General features: G+C 35.8%; 11 non-coding genes across 11 annotated transcripts; all 11 read right to left on the bottom strand.

Moving 5' to 3' along the window:
* Positions 1-536: 536 nt before the first annotated feature.
* Positions 537-608, bottom strand: TRNAD-GUC (transfer RNA aspartic acid (anticodon GUC)). The gene has a single exon. It is a non-coding gene; the product is annotated as a tRNA-Asp (tRNA).
* A 1,343-nt stretch (positions 609-1,951) lies between these two features.
* Positions 1,952-2,023, bottom strand: TRNAD-GUC (transfer RNA aspartic acid (anticodon GUC)). The gene has a single exon. It is a non-coding gene; the product is annotated as a tRNA-Asp (tRNA).
* A 2,047-nt stretch (positions 2,024-4,070) lies between these two features.
* Positions 4,071-4,142, bottom strand: TRNAD-GUC (transfer RNA aspartic acid (anticodon GUC)). The gene has a single exon. It is a non-coding gene; the product is annotated as a tRNA-Asp (tRNA).
* Positions 4,143-6,188: 2,046 nt separating this feature from the next.
* TRNAD-GUC (transfer RNA aspartic acid (anticodon GUC)) lies at positions 6,189-6,260 on the bottom strand. The gene has a single exon. It is a non-coding gene; the product is annotated as a tRNA-Asp (tRNA).
* Positions 6,261-7,600: 1,340 nt separating this feature from the next.
* TRNAD-GUC (transfer RNA aspartic acid (anticodon GUC)) lies at positions 7,601-7,672 on the bottom strand. The gene has a single exon. It is a non-coding gene; the product is annotated as a tRNA-Asp (tRNA).
* A 3,232-nt stretch (positions 7,673-10,904) lies between these two features.
* On the bottom strand, positions 10,905-10,976 carry TRNAD-GUC (transfer RNA aspartic acid (anticodon GUC)). Its single transcript has one exon. It is a non-coding gene; the product is annotated as a tRNA-Asp (tRNA).
* A 1,342-nt stretch (positions 10,977-12,318) lies between these two features.
* TRNAD-GUC (transfer RNA aspartic acid (anticodon GUC)) lies at positions 12,319-12,390 on the bottom strand. Its single transcript has one exon. It is a non-coding gene; the product is annotated as a tRNA-Asp (tRNA).
* A 3,233-nt stretch (positions 12,391-15,623) lies between these two features.
* Positions 15,624-15,695, bottom strand: TRNAD-GUC (transfer RNA aspartic acid (anticodon GUC)). Its single transcript has one exon. It is a non-coding gene; the product is annotated as a tRNA-Asp (tRNA).
* A 1,822-nt stretch (positions 15,696-17,517) lies between these two features.
* On the bottom strand, positions 17,518-17,589 carry TRNAD-GUC (transfer RNA aspartic acid (anticodon GUC)). Its single transcript has one exon. It is a non-coding gene; the product is annotated as a tRNA-Asp (tRNA).
* Positions 17,590-18,223: 634 nt separating this feature from the next.
* On the bottom strand, positions 18,224-18,295 carry TRNAD-GUC (transfer RNA aspartic acid (anticodon GUC)). The gene has a single exon. It is a non-coding gene; the product is annotated as a tRNA-Asp (tRNA).
* Positions 18,296-18,929: 634 nt separating this feature from the next.
* Positions 18,930-19,001, bottom strand: TRNAD-GUC (transfer RNA aspartic acid (anticodon GUC)). Its single transcript has one exon. It is a non-coding gene; the product is annotated as a tRNA-Asp (tRNA).
* Positions 19,002-19,763: the final 762 nt, after the last annotated feature.

Genomic DNA, 19,763 nt, shown 5'->3' with positions numbered 1-19,763 from the left:
TAGGACAAGTAATCTTTTTTCCTAAATATTACAATACAGAAATTCCTAGCCAAAAACAATCAGTTTTATCAAGAAATTATTTCATTGAAATAAATATCTATCTATCGATCTGTCTATCTGGCTATCTTTCTAACTATCAATATATATATTTATATATATCTATATATATATATATAATCAGCTCACTTTACCATTTGCAGCTTATAACTATTAGCCACCAGGGGTCACTACTAACCAAAAGCAGTCATTCTACTTGTAAATTGTGCCAATCGAGTGGAACAGCAGCCTAGGATTCACCACTGCTTCATCTCATTTTCCAAGAGAATGCAGATGTAAAGTGTTTTTGATGGTACGCCTGTGCATATTGAAATATTCAGAGCATATTCTGAATTTCAGTTAACACATCAGTAAGCATTTTGTCCATCAGTGAATTCAACCTTTTTTCTCAATCGGAATAGGCAAGGATAATGACAGATATATTTTACAATGTTAGAAAGTGCATCATTTTATTTAATTGTGTGAATAAAAGGAATCGCCTCCCCGTCGGGGAATTGAACCCCGGTCTCCTGCGTGACAGGCGGGGATACTGACCACTATACTAACGAGGACTTATTGGCATCAGTTAAACAGTGCTCACCTCCTTGGGGTTAAGGCATACCCTCGATCAATTCACAGTATTGTAATAGGCAGATTTGCTGCTTTTGGTTAGGACAAGTAATCTTTTTTCCTAAATATTACAATACAGAAATTCCTAGCCAAAAACAATCAGTTTTATCAAGAAATTATTTCATTGAAATAAATATCTATCTATCGATCTGTCTATCTGGCTATCTTTCTAACTATCAATATATATATTTATATATATCTATATATATATATATAATCAGCTCACTTTACCATTTGCAGCTTATAACTATTAGCCACCAGGGGTCACTAGTAACCAAAAGCAGTCATTCTACTTGTAAATTGTGCCAATCGAGTAGAACAGCAGCCTAGGATTCACCACTGCTTCATCTCATTTTCCAAGAGAATGCAGATGTAAAGTGTTTTTGATGGTACGCCTGTGCATATTGAAATATTCAGAGCATATTCTGAATTTCAGTTAACACGTCAGTAAGCATTTTGGCCATCAGTGAATTCAACCTTTTTTTCTCAATCGGAATAGGCAAGGATAATGACAGATATATTTTACAATGTTAGAAAGTACATCATTTTATTTAATTGTGTGAATAAAATGAATCGCCTCCCCGTCGGGGAATTGAACCCCAGTCTCCCGCGTGACAGGCGGGGATACTGACCACTATACTAACGAGAACTTATTGGCATCAGTTAAACAGTGCTCACCTCCTTGGGGTTAAGGCATACCCTCGATCAATTCACAGTATTGTAATAGGCAGATTTGCTGCTTTTGGTTAGGACAAGTAATCTTTTTTCCTAAATATTACAATACAGAAATTCCTAGCCAAAAACAATCAGTTTTATCAAGAAATTATTTCATTAAAATAAATATCTATCTATCGATCTGTCTATCTGGCTATCTTTCTAACTATCAATATATATATTTATATATATCTATATATATATATATATAATCAGCTCACTTTATCATTTGCAGCTTATAACTATTAGCCACCAGGTGTCACTACTAACCAAAAGCAGTCATTCTACTTGTAAATTGTGCCAATCGAGTGGAACAGCAGCCTAGGATTCACCACTGCTTCATCTCATTTTCCAAGAGAATGCAGATGTAAAGTGTTTTTGATGGTACGCCTGTGCATATTGAAATATTCAGAGCATATTCTGAATTTCAGTTAACACATCAGTAAGCATTTTGTCCATCTGTGAATTCAACCTTTTTTCTCAATCGGAATAGGCAAGGATAATGACAGATATATTTTACAATGTTAGAAAGTGCATCATTTTATTTAATTGTGTGAATAAAAGGAATCGCCTCCCCGTCGGGGAATTGAACCCCAGTCTCCCGCGTGACAGGCGGGGATACTGACCACTATACTAACGAGGACTTATTGGCATCAGTTAAACAGTGCTCACCTCCTTGGGGTTAAGGCATACCCTCGATCAATTCACAGTATTGTAATAGGCAGATTTGCTGCTTTTGGTTAGGACAAGTAATCTTTTTTCCTAAATATTACAATACAGAAATTCCTAGCCAAAAACAATCAGTTTTATCAAGAAATTATTTCATTGAAATAAATATCTATCTATCGATCTGTCTATCTGGCTATCTTTCTAACTATCAATATATATATTTATATATATCTATATATAAATATATATAATCAGCTCACTTTATCATTTGCAGCTTATAACTATTAGCCACCAGGGGTCACTACTAACCAAAAGCAGTCATTCTACTTGTAAATTGTGCCAATCGAGTGGAACAGCAGCCTAGGATTCACCACTGCTTCATCTCATTTTCCAAGAGAATGCAGATGTAAAGTGTTTTTGATGGTACGCCTGTGCATATTGAAATATTCAGAGCATATTCTGAATTTCAGTTAACACATCAGTAAGCATTTTGTCCATCTGTGAATTCAACCTTTTTTCTCAATCGGAATAGGCAAGGATAATGACAGATATATTTTACAATGTTAGAAAGTGCATCATTTTATTTAATTGTGTGAATAAAAGGAATCGCCTCCCCGTCGGGGAATTGATACCCGGTCTCCTGCGTGACAGGCGGGGATACTGACCACTATACTAACGAGGACTTATTGGCATCAGTTAAACAGTGCTCACCTCCTTGGGGTTAAGGCATACCCTCGATCAATTCACAGTATTGTAATAGGCAGATTTGCTGCTTTTGGTTAGGACAAGTAATCTTTTTTCCTAAATATTACAATACAGAAATTCCTAGCCAAAAACAATCAGTTTTATCAAGAAATGATTTCATTGAAATAAATATCTATCTATCGATCTGTCTATCTGGCTATCTTTCTAACTATCAATATATATATTTATATATATATTTATATCTATATAATCAGCTCACTTTACCATTTGCAGCTTATAACTATTAGCCACCAGGGGTCACTACTAACCAAAAGCAGTCATTCTACTTGTAAATTGTGCCAATCGAGTGGAACAGCAGCCTAGGATTCACCACTGCTTCATCTCATTTTCCAAGAGAATGCAGATGTAAAGTGTTTTTGATGGTACGCCTGTGCATATTGAAATATTCAGAGCATATTCTGAATTTCAGTTAACACATCAGTAAGCATTTTGTCCATCAGTGAATTCAACCTTTTTTCTCAATCGGAATAGGCAAGGATAATGACAGATATATTTTACAATGTTAGAAAGTGCATCATTTTATTTAATTGTGTGAATAAAAGGAATCGCCTCCCCGTCGGGGAATTGAACCCCGGTCTCCCGCGTGACAGGCGGGATACTGACCACTATACTAACGAGGACTTATTGGCATCAGTTAAACAGTGCTCACCTCCTTGGGGTTAAGGCATACCCTCGATCAATTCACAGTATTGTAATAGGCAGATTTGCTGCTTTTGGTTAGGACAAGTAATCTTTTTTCCTAAATATTACAATACAGAAATTCCTAGCCAAAAACAATCAGTTTTATCAAGAAATTATTTCATTAAAATAAATATCTATCTATCGATCTGTCTATCTGGCTATCTTTCTAACTATCAATATATATATTTATATATATCTATATATATATATATATAATCAGCTCACTTTATCATTTGCAGCTTATAACTATTAGCCACCAGGTGTCACTACTAACCAAAAGCAGTCATTCTACTTGTAAATTGTGCCAATCGAGTGGAACAGCAGCCTAGGATTCACCACTGCTTCATCTCATTTTCCAAGAGAATGCAGATGTAAAGTGTTTTTGATGGTACGCCTGTGCATATTGAAATATTCAGAGCATATTCTGAATTTCAGTTAACACATCAGTAAGCATTTTGTCCATCTGTGAATTCAACCTTTTTTCTCAATCGGAATAGGCAAGGATAATGACAGATATATTTTACAATGTTAGAAAGTGCATCATTTTATTTAATTGTGTGAATAAAAGGAATCGCCTCCCCGTCGGGGAATTGAACCCCAGTCTCCCGCGTGACAGGCGGGGATACTGACCACTATACTAACGAGGACTTATTGGCATCAGTTAAACAGTGCTCACCTCCTTGGGGTTAAGGCATACCCTCGATCAATTCACAGTATTGTAATAGGCAGATTTGCTGCTTTTGGTTAGGACAAGTAATCTTTTTTCCTAAATATTACAATACAGAAATTCCTAGCCAAAAACAATCAGTTTTATCAAGAAATTATTTCATTGAAATAAATATCTATCTATCGATCTGTCTATCTGGCTATCTTTCTAACTATCAATATATATATTTATATATATCTATATATAAATATATATAATCAGCTCACTTTATCATTTGCAGCGTATAACTATTAGCCACCAGGGGTCACTACTAACCAAAAGCAGTCATTCTACTTGTAAATTGTGCCAATCGAGTGGAACAGCAGCCTAGGATTCACCACTGCTTCATCTCATTTTCCAAGAGAATGCAGATGTAAAGTGTTTTTGATGGTACGCCTGTGCATATTGAAATATTCAGAGCATATTCTGAATTTCAGTTAACACATCAGTAAGCATTTTGTCCATCTGTGAATTCAACCTTTTTTCTCAATCGGAATAGGCAAGGATAATGACAGATATATTTTACAATGTTAGAAAGTGCATCATTTTATTTAATTGTGTGAATAAAAGGAATCGCCTCCCCGTCGGGGAATTGATACCCGGTCTCCTGCGTGACAGGCGGGGATACTGACCACTATACTAACGAGGACTTATTGGCATCAGTTAAACAGTGCTCACCTCCTTGGGGTTAAGGCATACCCTCGATCAATTCACAGTATTGTAATAGGCAGATTTGCTGCTTTTGGTTAGGACAAGTAATCTTTTTTCCTAAATATTACAATACAGAAATTCCTAGCCAAAAACAATCAGTTTTATCAAGAAATGATTTCATTGAAATAAATATCTATCTATCGATCTGTCTATCTGGCTATCTTTCTAACTATCAATATATATATTTATATATATATTTATATCTATATAATCAGCTCACTTTACCATTTGCAGCTTATAACTATTAGCCACCAGGGGTCACTACTAACCAAAAGCAGTCATTCTACTTGTAAATTGTGCCAATCGAGTGGAACAGCAGCCTAGGATTCACCACTGCTTCATCTCATTTTCCAAGAGAATGCAGATGTAAAGTGTTTTTGATGGTACGCCTGTGCATATTGAAATATTCAGAGCATATTCTGAATTTCAGTTAACACATCAGTAAGCATTTTGTCCATCAGTGAATTCAACCTTTTTTCTCAATCGGAATAGGCAAGGATAATGACAGATATATTTTACAATGTTAGAAAGTGCATCATTTTATTTAATTGTGTGAATAAAAGGAATCGCCTCCCCGTCGGGGAATTGAACCCCGGTCTCCCGCGTGACAGGCGGGATACTGACCACTATACTAACGAGGACTTATTGGCATCAGTTAAACAGTGCTCACCTCCTTGGGGTTAAGGCATACCCTCGATCAATTCACAGTATTGTAATAGGCAGATTTGCTGCTTTTGGTTAGGACAAGTAATCTTTTTTCCTAAATATTACAATACAGAAATTCCTAGCCAAAAACAATCAGTTTTATCAAGAAATTATTTCATTGAAATAAATATCTATCTATCGATCTGTCTATCTGGCTATCTTTCTAACTATCAATATATATATTTATATATATCTATATATATATATATAATCAGCTCACTTTACCATTTGCAGCTTATAACTATTAGCCACCAGGGGTCACTAGTAACCAAAAGCAGTCATTCTACTTGTAAATTGTGCCAATCGAGTAGAACAGCAGCCTAGGATTCACCACTGCTTCATCTCATTTTCCAAGAGAATGCAGATGTAAAGTGTTTTTGATGGTACGCCTGTGCATATTGAAATATTCAGAGCATATTCTGAATTTCAGTTAACACGTCAGTAAGCATTTTGGCCATCAGTGAATTCAACCTTTTTTTCTCAATCGGAATAGGCAAGGATAATGACAGATATATTTTACAATGTTAGAAAGTACATCATTTTATTTAATTGTGTGAATAAAATGAATCGCCTCCCCGTCGGGGAATTGAACCCCGGTCTCCCGCGTGACAGGCGGGGATACTGACCACTATACTAACGAGAACTTATTGGCATCAGTTAAACAGTGCTCACCTCCTTGGGGTTAAGGCATACCCTCGATCAATTCACAGTATTGTAATAGGCAGATTTGCTGCTTTTGGTTAGGACAAGTAATCTTTTTTCCTAAATATTACAATACAGAAATTCCTAGCCAAAAACAATCAGTTTTATCAAGAAATTATTTCATTGAAATAAATATCTATCTATCGATCTGTCTATCTGGCTATCTTTCTAACTATCAATATATATATTTATATATATCTATATATATATATATAATCAGCTCACTTTATCATTTGCAGCTTATAACTATTAGCCACCAGGGGTCACTACTAACCAAAAGCAGTCATTCTACTTGTAAATTGTGCCAATCGAGTGGAACAGCAGCCTAGGATTCACCACTGCTTCATCTCATTTTCCAAGAGAATTCAGATGTAAAGTGTTTTTGATGGTACGCCTGTGCATATTGAAATATTCAGAGCATATTCTGAATTTCAGTTAACACATCAGTAAGCATTTTGTCCATCTGTGAATTCAACCTTTTTTCTCAATCGGAATAGGCAAGGATAATGACAGATATATTTTACAATGTTAGAAAGTGCATCATTTTATTTAATTGTGTGAATAAAAGGAATCGCCTCCCCGTCGGGGAATTGATCCCCGGTCTCCTGCGTGACAGGCGGGGATACTGACCACTATACTAACGAGGACTTATTGGCATCAGTTAAACAGTGCTCACCTCCTTGGGGTTAAGGCATACCCTCGATCAATTCACAGTATTGTAATAGGCAGATTTGCTGCTTTTGGTTAGGACAAGTAATCTTTTTTCCTACATATTACAATACAGAAATTCCTAGCCAAAAACAATCAGTTTTATCAAGAAATTATTTCATTGAAATAAATATCTATCTATCGATCTGTCTATCTGGCTATCTTTCTAACTATCAATATATATATTTATATATATCTATATATATATATATAATCAGCTCACTTTATCATTTGCAGCTTATAACTATTAGCCACCAGGGGTCACTACTAACCAAAAGCAGTCATTCTACTTGTAAATTGTGCCAATCGAGTGGAACAGCAGCCTAGGATTCACCACTGCTTCATCTCATTTTCCAAGAGAATGCAGATGTAAAGTGTTTTTGATGGTACGCCTGTGCATATTGAAATATTCAGAGCATATTCTGAATTTCAGTTAACACATCAGTAAGCATTTTGTCCATCTGTGAATTCAACCTTTTTTCTCAATCGGAATAGGCAAGGATAATGACAGATATATTTTACAATGTTAGAAAGTGCATCATTTTATTTAATTGTGTGAATAAAAGGAATCGCCTCCCCGTCGGGGAATTGAACCCCGGTCTCCCGCGTGACAGGCGGGGATACTGACCACTATACTAACGAGGACTTATTGACATCAGTTAAACAGTGCTCACCTCCTTGGGGTTAAGGCATACCCTCGATCAATTCACAGTATTGTAATAGGCAGATTTGCTGCTTTTGGTTAGGACAAGTAATCTTTTTTCCTAAATATTACAATACAGAAATTCCTAGCCAACAACAATCAGTTTTATCAAGAAATTATTTCATTGAAATAAATATCTATCTATCGATCTGTCTATCTGGCTATCTTTCTAACTATTGAAATATTCAGAGCATATTCTGAATTTCAGTTAACACATCAGTAAGCATTTTGGCCATCAGTGAATTCAACCTTTTTTCTCAATCGGAATAGGCAAGGATAATGACAGATATATTTTACAATGTTAGAAAGTACATCATTTTATTTAATTGTGTGAATAAAATGAATCGCCTCCCCGTCGGGGAATTGAAGCCCGGTCTCCCGCGTGACAGGCGGGGATACTGACCACTATACTAACGAGGACTTATTGGCATCAGTTAAACAGTGCTCACCTCCTTGGGGTTAAGGCATACCCTCGATCAATTCACAGTATTGTAATAGGCAGATTTGCTGCTTTTGGTTAGGACAAGTAATCTTTTTTCCTAAATATTACAATACAGAAATTCCTAGCCAAAAACAATCAGTTTTATCAAGAAATTATTTCATTGAAATAAATATCTATCTATCGATCTGTCTATCTGGCTATCTTTCTAACTATCAATATATATATTTATATATATCTATATATATATATATAATCAGCTCACTTTACCATTTGCAGCTTATAACTATTAGCCACCAGGGGTCACTAGTAACCAAAAGCAGTCATTCTACTTGTAAATTGTGCCAATCGAGTAGAACAGCAGCCTAGGATTCACCACTGCTTCATCTCATTTTCCAAGAGAATGCAGATGTAAAGTGTTTTTGATGGTACGCCTGTGCATATTGAAATATTCAGAGCATATTCTGAATTTCAGTTAACACGTCAGTAAGCATTTTGGCCATCAGTGAATTCAACCTTTTTTTCTCAATCGGAATAGGCAAGGATAATGACAGATATATTTTACAATGTTAAAAAAGTACATCATTTTATTTAATTGTGTGAATAAAATGAATCGGCTCCCCGTCAGGGAATTGAACCCCGGTCTCCCGCGTGACAGGCGGGGATACTGACCACTATACTAACGAGAACTTATTGGCATCAGTTAAACAGTGCTCACCTCCTTGGGGTTAAGGCATACCCTCGATCAATTCACAGTATTGTAATAGGCAGATTTGCTGCTTTTGGTTAGGACAAGTAATCTTTTTTCCTAAATATTACAATACAGAAATTCCTAGCCAAAAACAATCAGTTTTATCAAGAAATTATTTCATTGAAATAAATATCTATCTATCGATCTGTCTATCTGGCTATCTTTCTAACTATCAATATATATATTTATATATATCTATATATATATATATAATCAGCTCACTTTATCATTTGCAGCTTATAACTATTAGCCACCAGGGGTCACTACTAACCAAAAGCAGTCATTCTACTTGTAAATTGTGCCAATCGAGTGGAACAGCAGCCTAGGATTCACCACTGCTTCATCTCATTTTCCAAGAGAATTCAGATGTAAAGTGTTTTTGATGGTACGCCTGTGCATATTGAAATATTCAGAGCATATTCTGAATTTCAGTTAACACATCAGTAAGCATTTTGTCCATCTGTGAATTCAACCTTTTTTCTCAATCGGAATAGGCAAGGATAATGACAGATATATTTTACAATGTTAGAAAGTGCATCATTTTATTTAATTGTGTGAATAAAAGGAATCGCCTCCCCGTCGGGGAATTGATCCCCGGTCTCCTGCGTGACAGGCGGGGATACTGACCACTATACTAACGAGGACTTATTGGCATCAGTTAAACAGTGCTCACCTCCTTGGGGTTAAGGCATACCCTCGATCAATTCACAGTATTGTAATAGGCAGATTTGCTGCTTTTGGTTAGGACAAGTAATCTTTTTTCCTAAATATTACAATACAGAAATTCCTAGCCAAAAACAATCAGTTTTATCAAGAAATTATTTCATTGAAATAAATATCTATCTATCGATCTGTCTATCTGGCTATCTTTCTAACTATCAATATATATATTTATATATATCTATATATATATATATAATCAGCTCACTTTATCATTTGCAGCTTATAACTATTAGCCACCAGGGGTCACTACTAACCAAAAGCAGTCATTCTACTTGTATATTGTGCCAATCGAGTGGAACAGCAGCCTAGGATTCACCACTGCTTCATCTCATTTTCCAAGAGAATGCAGATGTAAAGTGTTTTTGATGGTACGCCTGTGCATATTGAAATATTCAGAGCATATTCTGAATTTCAGTTAACACATCAGTAAGCATTTTGTCCATCTGTGAATTCAACCTTTTTTCTCAATCGGAATAGGCAAGGATAATGACAGATATATTTTACAATGTTAGAAAGTGCATCATTTTATTTAATTGTGTGAATAAAAGGAATCGCCTCCCCGTCGGGGAATTGAACCCCGGTCTCCCGCGTGACAGGCGGGATACTGACCACTATACTAACGAGGACTTATTGGCATCAGTTAAACAGTGCTCACCTCCTTGGGGTTAAGGCATACCCTCGATCAATTCACAGTATTGTAATAGGCAGATTTGCTGCTTTTGGTTAGGACAAGTAATCTTTTTTCCTAAATATTACAATACAGAAATTCCTAGCCAAAAACAATCAGTTTTATCAAGAAATTATTTCATTGAAATAAATATCTATCTATCGATCTGTCTATCTGGCTATCTTTCTAACTATCAATATATATATTTATATATATCTATATATATATATATAATCAGCTCACTTTACCATTTGCAGCTTATAACTATTAGCCACCAGGGGTCACTAGTAACCAAAAGCAGTCATTCTACTTGTAAATTGTGCCAATCGAGTAGAACAGCAGCCTAGGATTCACCACTGCTTCATCTCATTTTCCAAGAGAATGCAGATGTAAAGTGTTTTTGATGGTACGCCTGTGCATATTGAAATATTCAGAGCATATTCTGAATTTCAGTTAACACGTCAGTAAGCATTTTGGCCATCAGTGAATTCAACCTTTTTTTCTCAATCGGAATAGGCAAGGATAATGACAGATATATTTTACAATGTTAGAAAGTACATCATTTTATTTAATTGTGTGAATAAAATGAATCGCCTCCCCGTCGGGGAATTGAACCCCGGTCTCCCGCGTGACAGGCGGGGATACTGACCACTATACTAACGAGAACTTATTGGCATCAGTTAAACAGTGCTCACCTCCTTGGGGTTAAGGCATACCCTCGATCAATTCACAGTATTGTAATAGGCAGATTTGCTGCTTTTGGTTAGGACAAGTAATCTTTTTTCCTAAATATTACAATACAGAAATTCCTAGCCAAAAACAATCAGTTTTATCAAGAAATTATTTCATTGAAATAAATATCTATCTATCGATCTGTCTATCTGGCTATCTTTCTAACTATCAATATATATATTTATATATATCTATATATATATATATAATCAGCTCACTTTATCATTTGCAGCTTATAACTATTAGCCACCAGGGGTCACTACTAACCAAAAGCAGTCATTCTACTTGTAAATTGTGCCAATCGAGTGGAACAGCAGCCTAGGATTCACCACTGCTTCATCTCATTTTCCAAGAGAATTCAGATGTAAAGTGTTTTTGATGGTACGCCTGTGCATATTGAAATATTCAGAGCATATTCTGAATTTCAGTTAACACATCAGTAAGCATTTTGTCCATCTGTGAATTCAACCTTTTTTCTCAATCGGAATAGGCAAGGATAATGACAGATATATTTTACAATGTTAGAAAGTGCATCATTTTATTTAATTGTGTGAATAAAAGGAATCGCCTCCCCGTCGGGGAATTGATCCCCGGTCTCCTGCGTGACAGGCGGGGATACTGACCACTATACTAACGAGGACTTATTGGCATCAGTTAAACAGTGCTCACCTCCTTGGGGTTAAGGCATACCCTCGATCAATTCACAGTATTGTAATAGGCAGATTTGCTGCTTTTGGTTAGGACAAGTAATCTTTTTTCCTACATATTACAATACAGAAATTCCTAGCCAAAAACAATCAGTTTTATCAAGAAATTATTTCATTGAAATAAATATCTATCTATCGATCTGTCTATCTGGCTATCTTTCTAACTATCAATATATATATTTATATATATCTATATATATATATATATAATCAGCTCACTTTATCATTTGCAGCTTATAACTATTAGCCACCAGGGGTCACTACTAACCAAAAGCAGTCATTCTACTTGTAAATTGTGCCAATCGAGTGGAACAGCAGCCTAGGATTCACCACTGCTTCATCTCATTTTCCAAGAGAATGCAGATGTAAAGTGTTTTTGATGGTACGCCTGTGCATATTGAAATATTCAGAGCATATTCTGAATTTCAGTTAACACATCAGTAAGCATTTTGTCCATCTGTGAATTCAACCTTTTTTCTCAATCGGAATAGGCAAGGATAATGACAGATATATTTTACAATGTTAGAAAGTGCATCATTTTATTTAATTGTGTGAATAAAAGGAATCGCCTCCCCGTCGGGGAATTGAACCCCGGTCTCCCGCGTGACAGGCGGGGATACTGACCACTATACTAACGAGGACTTATTGACATCAGTTAAACAGTGCTCACCTCCTTGGGGTTAAGGCATACCCTCGATCAATTCACAGTATTGTAATAGGCAGATTTGCTGCTTTTGGTTAGGACAAGTAATCTTTTTTCCTAAATATTACAATACAGAAATTCCTAGCCAACAACAATCAGTTTTATCAAGAAATTATTTCATTGAAATAAATATCTATCTATCGATCTGTCTATCTGGCTATCTTTCTAACTATTGAAATATTCAGAGCATATTCTGAATTTCAGTTAACACATCAGTAAGCATTTTGGCCATCAGTGAATTCAACCTTTTTTCTCAATCGGAATAGGCAAGGATAATGACAGATATATTTTACAATGTTAGAAAGTACATCATTTTATTTAATTGTGTGAATAAAATGAATCGCCTCCCCGTCGGGGAATTGAAGCCCGGTCTCCCGCGTGACAGGCGGGGATACTGACCACTATACTAACGAGGACTTATTGGCATCAGTTAAACAGTGCTCACCTCCTTGGGGTTAAGGCATACCCTCGATCAATTCACAGTATTGTAATAGGCAGATTTGCTGCTTTTGGTTAGGACAAGTAATCTTTTTTCCTAAATATTACAATACAGAAATTCCTAGCCAAAAACAATCAGTTTTATCAAGAAATTATTTCATTGAAATAAATATCTATCTATCGATCTGTCTATCTGGCTATCTTTCTAACTATCAATATATATATTTATATATATCTATATATATATATATAATCAGCTCACTTTACCATTTGCAGCTTATAACTATTAGCCACCAGGGGTCACTAGTAACCAAAAGCAGTCATTCTACTTGTAAATTGTGCCAATCGAGTAGAACAGCAGCCTAGGATTCACCACTGCTTCATCTCATTTTCCAAGAGAATGCAGATGTAAAGTGTTTTTGATGGTACGCCTGTGCATATTGAAATATTCAGAGCATATTCTGAATTTCAGTTAACACGTCAGTAAGCATTTTGGCCATCAGTGAATTCAACCTTTTTTTCTCAATCGGAATAGGCAAGGATAATGACAGATATATTTTACAATGTTAGAAAGTACATCATTTTATTTAATTGTGTGAATAAAATGAATCGGCTCTCCGTCAGGGAATTGAACCCCGGTCTCCCGCGTGACAGGCGGGGATACTGACCACTATACTAACGAGAACTTATTGGCATCAGTTAAACAGTGCTCACCTCCTTGGGGTTAAGGCATACCCTCGATCAATTCACAGTATTGTAATAGGCAGATTTGCTGCTTTTGGTTAGGACAAGTAATCTTTTTTCCTAAATATTACAATACAGAAATTCCTAGCCAAAAACAATCAGTTTTATCAAGAAATTATTTCATTGAAATAAATATCTATCTATCGATCTGTCTATCTGGCTATCTTTCTAACTATCAATATATATATTTATATATATCTATATATATATATATAATCAGCTCACTTTATCATTTGCAGCTTATAACTATTAGCCACCAGGGGTCACTACTAACCAAAAGCAGTCATTCTACTTGTAAATTGTGCCAATCGAGTGGAACAGCAGCCTAGGATTCACCACTGCTTCATCTCATTTTCCAAGAGAATTCAGATGTAAAGTGTTTTTGATGGTACGCCTGTGCATATTGAAATATTCAGAGCATATTCTGAATTTCAGTTAACACATCAGTAAGCATTTTGTCCATCTGTGAATTCAACCTTTTTTCTCAATCGGAATAGGCAAGGATAATGACAGATATATTTTACAATGTTAGAAAGTGCATCATTTTATTTAATTGTGTGAATAAAAGGAATCGCCTCCCCGTCGGGGAATTGATCCCCGGTCTCCTGCGTGACAGGCGGGGATACTGACCACTATACTAACGAGGACTTATTGGCATCAGTTAAACAGTGCTCACCTCCTTGGGGTTAAGGCATACCCTCGATCAATTCACAGTATTGTAATAGGCAGATTTGCTGCTTTTGGTTAGGACAAGTAATCTTTTTTCCTAAATATTACAATACAGAAATTCCTAGCCAAAAACAATCAGTTTTATCAAGAAATTATTTCATTGAAATAAATATCTATCTATCGATCTGTCTATCTGGCTATCTTTCTAACTATCAATATATATATTTATATATATCTATATATATATATATATAATCAGCTCACTTTATCATTTGCAGCTTATAACTATTAGCCACCAGGGGTCACTACTAACCAAAAGCAGTCATTCTACTTGTATATTGTGCCAATCGAGTGGAACAGCAGCCTAGGATTCACCACTGCTTCATCTCATTTTCCAAGAGAATGCAGATGTAAAGTGTTTTTGATGGTACGCCTGTGCATATTGAAATATTCAGAGCATATTCTGAATTTCAGTTAACACATCAGTAAGCATTTTGTCCATCTGTGAATTCAACCTTTTTTCTCAATCGGAATAGGCAAGGATAATGACAGATATATTTTACAATGTTAGAAAGTGCATCATTTTATTTAATTGTGTGAATAAAAGGAATCGCCTCTCCGTCGGGGAATTGAACCCCGGTCTCCCGCGTGACAGGCGGGGATACTGACCACTATACTAACGAGGACTTATTGGCATCAGTTAAACAGTGCTCACCTCCTTGGGGTTAAGGCATACCCTCGATCAATTCACAGTATTGTAATAGGCAGATTTGCTGCTTTTGGTTAGGACAAGTAATCTTTTTTCCTAAATATTACAATACAGAAATTCCTAGCCAACAACAATCAGTTTTATCAAGAAATTATTTCATTGAAATAATTATCTATCTATCGATCTGTCTATCTGGCTATCTTTCTAACTATCAATATATATATTTATATATATCTATATATATATATATAATCAGCTCACTTTACCATTTGCAGCTTATAACTATTAGCCACCAGGGGTCACTACTAACCAAAAGCAGTCATTCTACTTGTAAATTGTGCCAATCGAGTGGAACAGCAGCCTAGGATTCACCACTGCTTCATCTCATTTTCCAAGAGAATGCAGATGTAAAGTGTTTTTGATGGTACGCCTGTGCATATTGAAATATTCAGAGCATATTCTGAATTTCAGTTAACACATCAGTAAGCATTTTGGCCATCAGTGAATTCAACCTTTTTTCTCAATCAGAATAGGCAAGGATAATGACAGATATATTTTACAATGTTAGAAAGTACATCATTTTATTTAATTGTGTGAATAAAATGAATCGCCTCCCCGTCGGGGAATTGAACCCCGGTCTCCCGCGTGACAGGCGGGGATACTGACCACTATACTAACGAGAACTTATTGGCATCAGTTAAACAGTGCTCACCTCCTTGGGGTTAAGGCATACCCTCGATCAATTCACAGTATTGTAATAGGCAGATTTGCTGCTTTTGGTTAGGACAAGTAATCTTTTTTCCTAAATATTACAATACAGAAATTCCTAGCCAAAAACAATCAGTTTTATCAAGAAATTATTTCATTGAAATAAATATCTATCTATCGATCTGTCTATCTGGCTATCTTTCTAACTATTGAAATATTCAGAGCATATTCTGAATTTCAGTTAACACATCAGTAAGCATTTTGGCCATCAGTGAATTCAACCTTTTTTCTCAATCGGAATAGGCAAGGATAATGACAGATATATTTTACAATGTTAGAAAGTACATCATTTTATTTAATTGTGTGAATAAAATGAATCGCCTCCCCGTCGGGGAATTGAAGCCCGGTCTCCCGCGTGACAGGCGGGGATACTGACCACTATACTAACGAGAACTTATTGGCATCAGTTAAACAGTGCTCACCTCCTTGGGGTTAAGGCATACCCTCGATCAATTCACAGTATTGTAATAGGCAGATTTGCTGCTTTTGGTTAGGACAAGTAATCTTTTTTCCTAAATATTACAATACAGAAATTCCTAGCCAAAAACAATCAGTTTTATCAAGAAATTATTTCATTGAAATAAATATCTATCTATCGATCTGTCTATCTGGCTATCTTTCTAACTATCAATATATATATTTATATATATCTATATATATATATATATAATCAGCTCACTTTATCATTTGCAGCTTATAACTATTAGCCACCAGGGGTCACTACTAACCAAAAGCAGTTATTCTACTTGTAAATTGTGCCAATCGAGTGGAACAGCAGCCTAGGATTCACCACTGCTTCATCTCATTTTCCAAGAGAATTCAGATGTAAAGTGTTTTTGATGGTACGCCTGTGCATATTGAAATATTCAGAGCATATTCTGAATTTCAGTTAACACATCAGTAAGCATTTTGTCCATCTGTGAATTCAACCTTTTTTCTCAATCGGAATAGGCAAGGATAATGACAGATATATTTTACAATTTTAGAAAGTGCATCATTTTATTTAATTGTGTGAATAAAAGGAATCGCCTCCCCGTCGGGGAATTGATCCCCGGTCTCCTGCGTGACAGGCGGGGATACTGACCACTATACTAACGAGGACTTATTGGCATCAGTTAAACAGTGCTCACCTCCTTGGGGTTAAGGCATACCCTCGATCAATTCACAGTATTGTAATAGGCAGATTTGCTGCTTTTGGTTAGGACAAGTAATCTTTTTTCCTAAATATTACAATACAGAAATTCCTAGCCAAAAACAATCAGTTTTATCAAGAAATTATTTCATTGAAATAAATATCTATCTATCGATCTGTCTATCTGGCTATCTTTCTAACTATCAATATATATATTTATATATATCTATATATATATATATATAATCAGCTCACTTTATCATTTGCAGCTTATAACTATTAGCCACCAGGGGTCACTACTAACCAAAAGCAGTCATTCTACTTGTAAATTGTGCCAATCGAGTGGAACAGCAGCCTAGGATTCACCACTGCTTCATCTCATTTTCCAAGAGAATGCAGATGTAAAGTGTTTTTGATGGTACGCCTGTGCATATTGAAATATTCAGAGCATATTCTGAATTTCAGTTAACACATCAGTAAGCATTTTGTCCATCTGTGAATTCAACCTTTTTTCTCAATCGGAATAGGCAAGGATAATGACAGATATATTTTACAATGTTAGAAAGTGCATCATTTTATTTAATTGTGTGAATAAAAGGAATCGCCTCCCCGTCGGGGAATTGAACCCCGGTCTCCCGCGTGACAGGCGGGGATACTGACCACTATACTAACGAGGACTTATTGGCATCAGTTAAACAGTGCTCACCTCCTTGGGGTTAAGGCATACCCTCGATCAATTCACAGTATTGTAATAGGCAGATTTGCTGCTTTTGGTTAGGACAAGTAATCTTTTTTCCTAAATATTACAATACAGAAATTCCTAGCCAACAACAATCAGTTTTATCAAGAAATTATTTCATTGAAATAATTATCTATCTATCGATCTGTCTATCTGGCTATCTTTCTAACTATCAATATATATATTTATATATATCTATATATATATATATAATCAGCTCACTTTACCATTTGCAGCTTATAACTATTAGCCACCAGGGGTCACTACTAACCAAAAGCAGTCATTCTACTTGTAAATTGTGCCAATCGAGTGGAACAGCAGCCTAGGATTCACCACTGCTTCATCTCATTTTCCAAGAGAATGCAGATGTAAAGTGTTTTTGATGGTACGCCTGTGCATATTGAAATATTCAGAGCATATTCTGAATTTCAGTTAACACATCAGTAAGCATTTTGGCCATCAGTGAATTCAACCTTTTTTCTCAATCAGAATAGGCAAGGATAATGACAGATATATTTTACAATGTTAGAAAGTACATCATTTTATTTAATTGTGTGAATAAAATGAATCGCCTCCCCGTCGGGGAATTGAACCCCGGTCTCCCGCGTGACAGGCGGGGATACTGACCACTATACTAACGAGAACTTATTGGCATCAGTTAAACAGTGCTCACCTCCTTGGGGTTAAGGCATACCCTTGATCAATTCACAGTATTGTAATAGGCAGATTTGCTGCTTTTGGTTAGGACAAGTAATCTTTTTTCCTAAATATTACAATACAGAAATTCCTAGTCAAAAACAATCAGTTTTATCAAGAAATTATTTCATTGAAATAAATATCTATCTATCGATCTGTCTATCTGGCTATCTTTCTAACTATCAATATATATATTTATATATATCTATATATATATATATAATCAGCTCACTTTACCATTTGCAGCTTATAACTATTAGCCACCAGGGGTCACTACTAACCAAAAGCAGTCATTCTACTTGTAAATTGTGCCAATCGAGTGGAACAGCAGCCTAGGATTCACCACTGCTTCATCTCATTTTCCAAGAGAATGCAGATGTAAAGTGTTTTTGATGGTACGCCTGTGCATATTGAAATATTCAGAGCATATTCTGAATTTCAGTTAACACATCAGTAAGCATTTTGTCCATCAGTGAATTCAACCTTTTTTCTCAATCGGAATAGGCAAGGATAATGACAGATATATTTTACAATGTTAGAAAGTGCATCATTTTATTTAATTTTGTGAATAAAAGGAATCGCCTCCCCGTCGGGGAATTGAACCCCGGTCTCCCGCGTGACAGGCGGGGATACTGACCACTATACTAACGAGGACTTATTGGCATTAGTTAAACAGTGCTCACCTCCTTGGGGTTAAGGCATACCCTCGATCAATTCACAGTATTGTAATAGGCAGATTTGCTGCTTTTGGTTAGGACAAGTAATCTTTTTTCCTAAATATTACAATACAGAAATTCCTAGCCAAAAACAATCAGTTTTATCAAGAAATTATTTCATTGAAATAAATATCTATCTATCGATCTGTCTATCTGGCTATCTTTCTAACTATCAATATATATATTTATATATATCTATATATATATATATAATCAGCTCACTTTATCATTTGCAGCTTATAACTATTAGCCACCAGGGGTCACTACTAACCAAAAGCAGTCATTCTACTTGTAAATTGTGCCAATCGAGTGGAACAGCAGCCTAGGATTCACCACTGCTTCATCTCATTTTCCAAGAGAATGCAGATGTAAAGTGTTTTTGATGGTACGCCTGTGCATATTGAAATATTCAGAGCATATTCTGAATTTCAGTTAACACATCAGTAAGCATTTTGGCCATCAGTGAATTCAACCTTTTTTCTCAATCGGAATAGGCAAGGACAATGACAGATATATTTTACAATGTTAGAAAGTGCATCATTTTATTTAATTGTGTGAATAAAAGGAATCGCCTCCCCGTCGGTGAATTGATCCCCGGTCTCCTGCGTGACAGGCGGGGATACTGACCACTATACTAACGAGGACTTATTGGCATCAGTTAAACAGTGCTCACCTCCTTGGGGTTAAGGCATACCCTCGA

The sequence above is a fragment of the Lissotriton helveticus genome, chromosome 1_2, assembly GCF_964261635.1.
Source record: "Lissotriton helveticus chromosome 1_2, aLisHel1.1, whole genome shotgun sequence".
NCBI classification, from domain to species: Eukaryota; Metazoa; Chordata; class Amphibia; order Caudata; family Salamandridae; genus Lissotriton; species Lissotriton helveticus.
The sequence above is the reverse complement of the archived record's forward strand: the minus strand, read 5'-3'. Positions and strand labels throughout refer to the sequence as shown.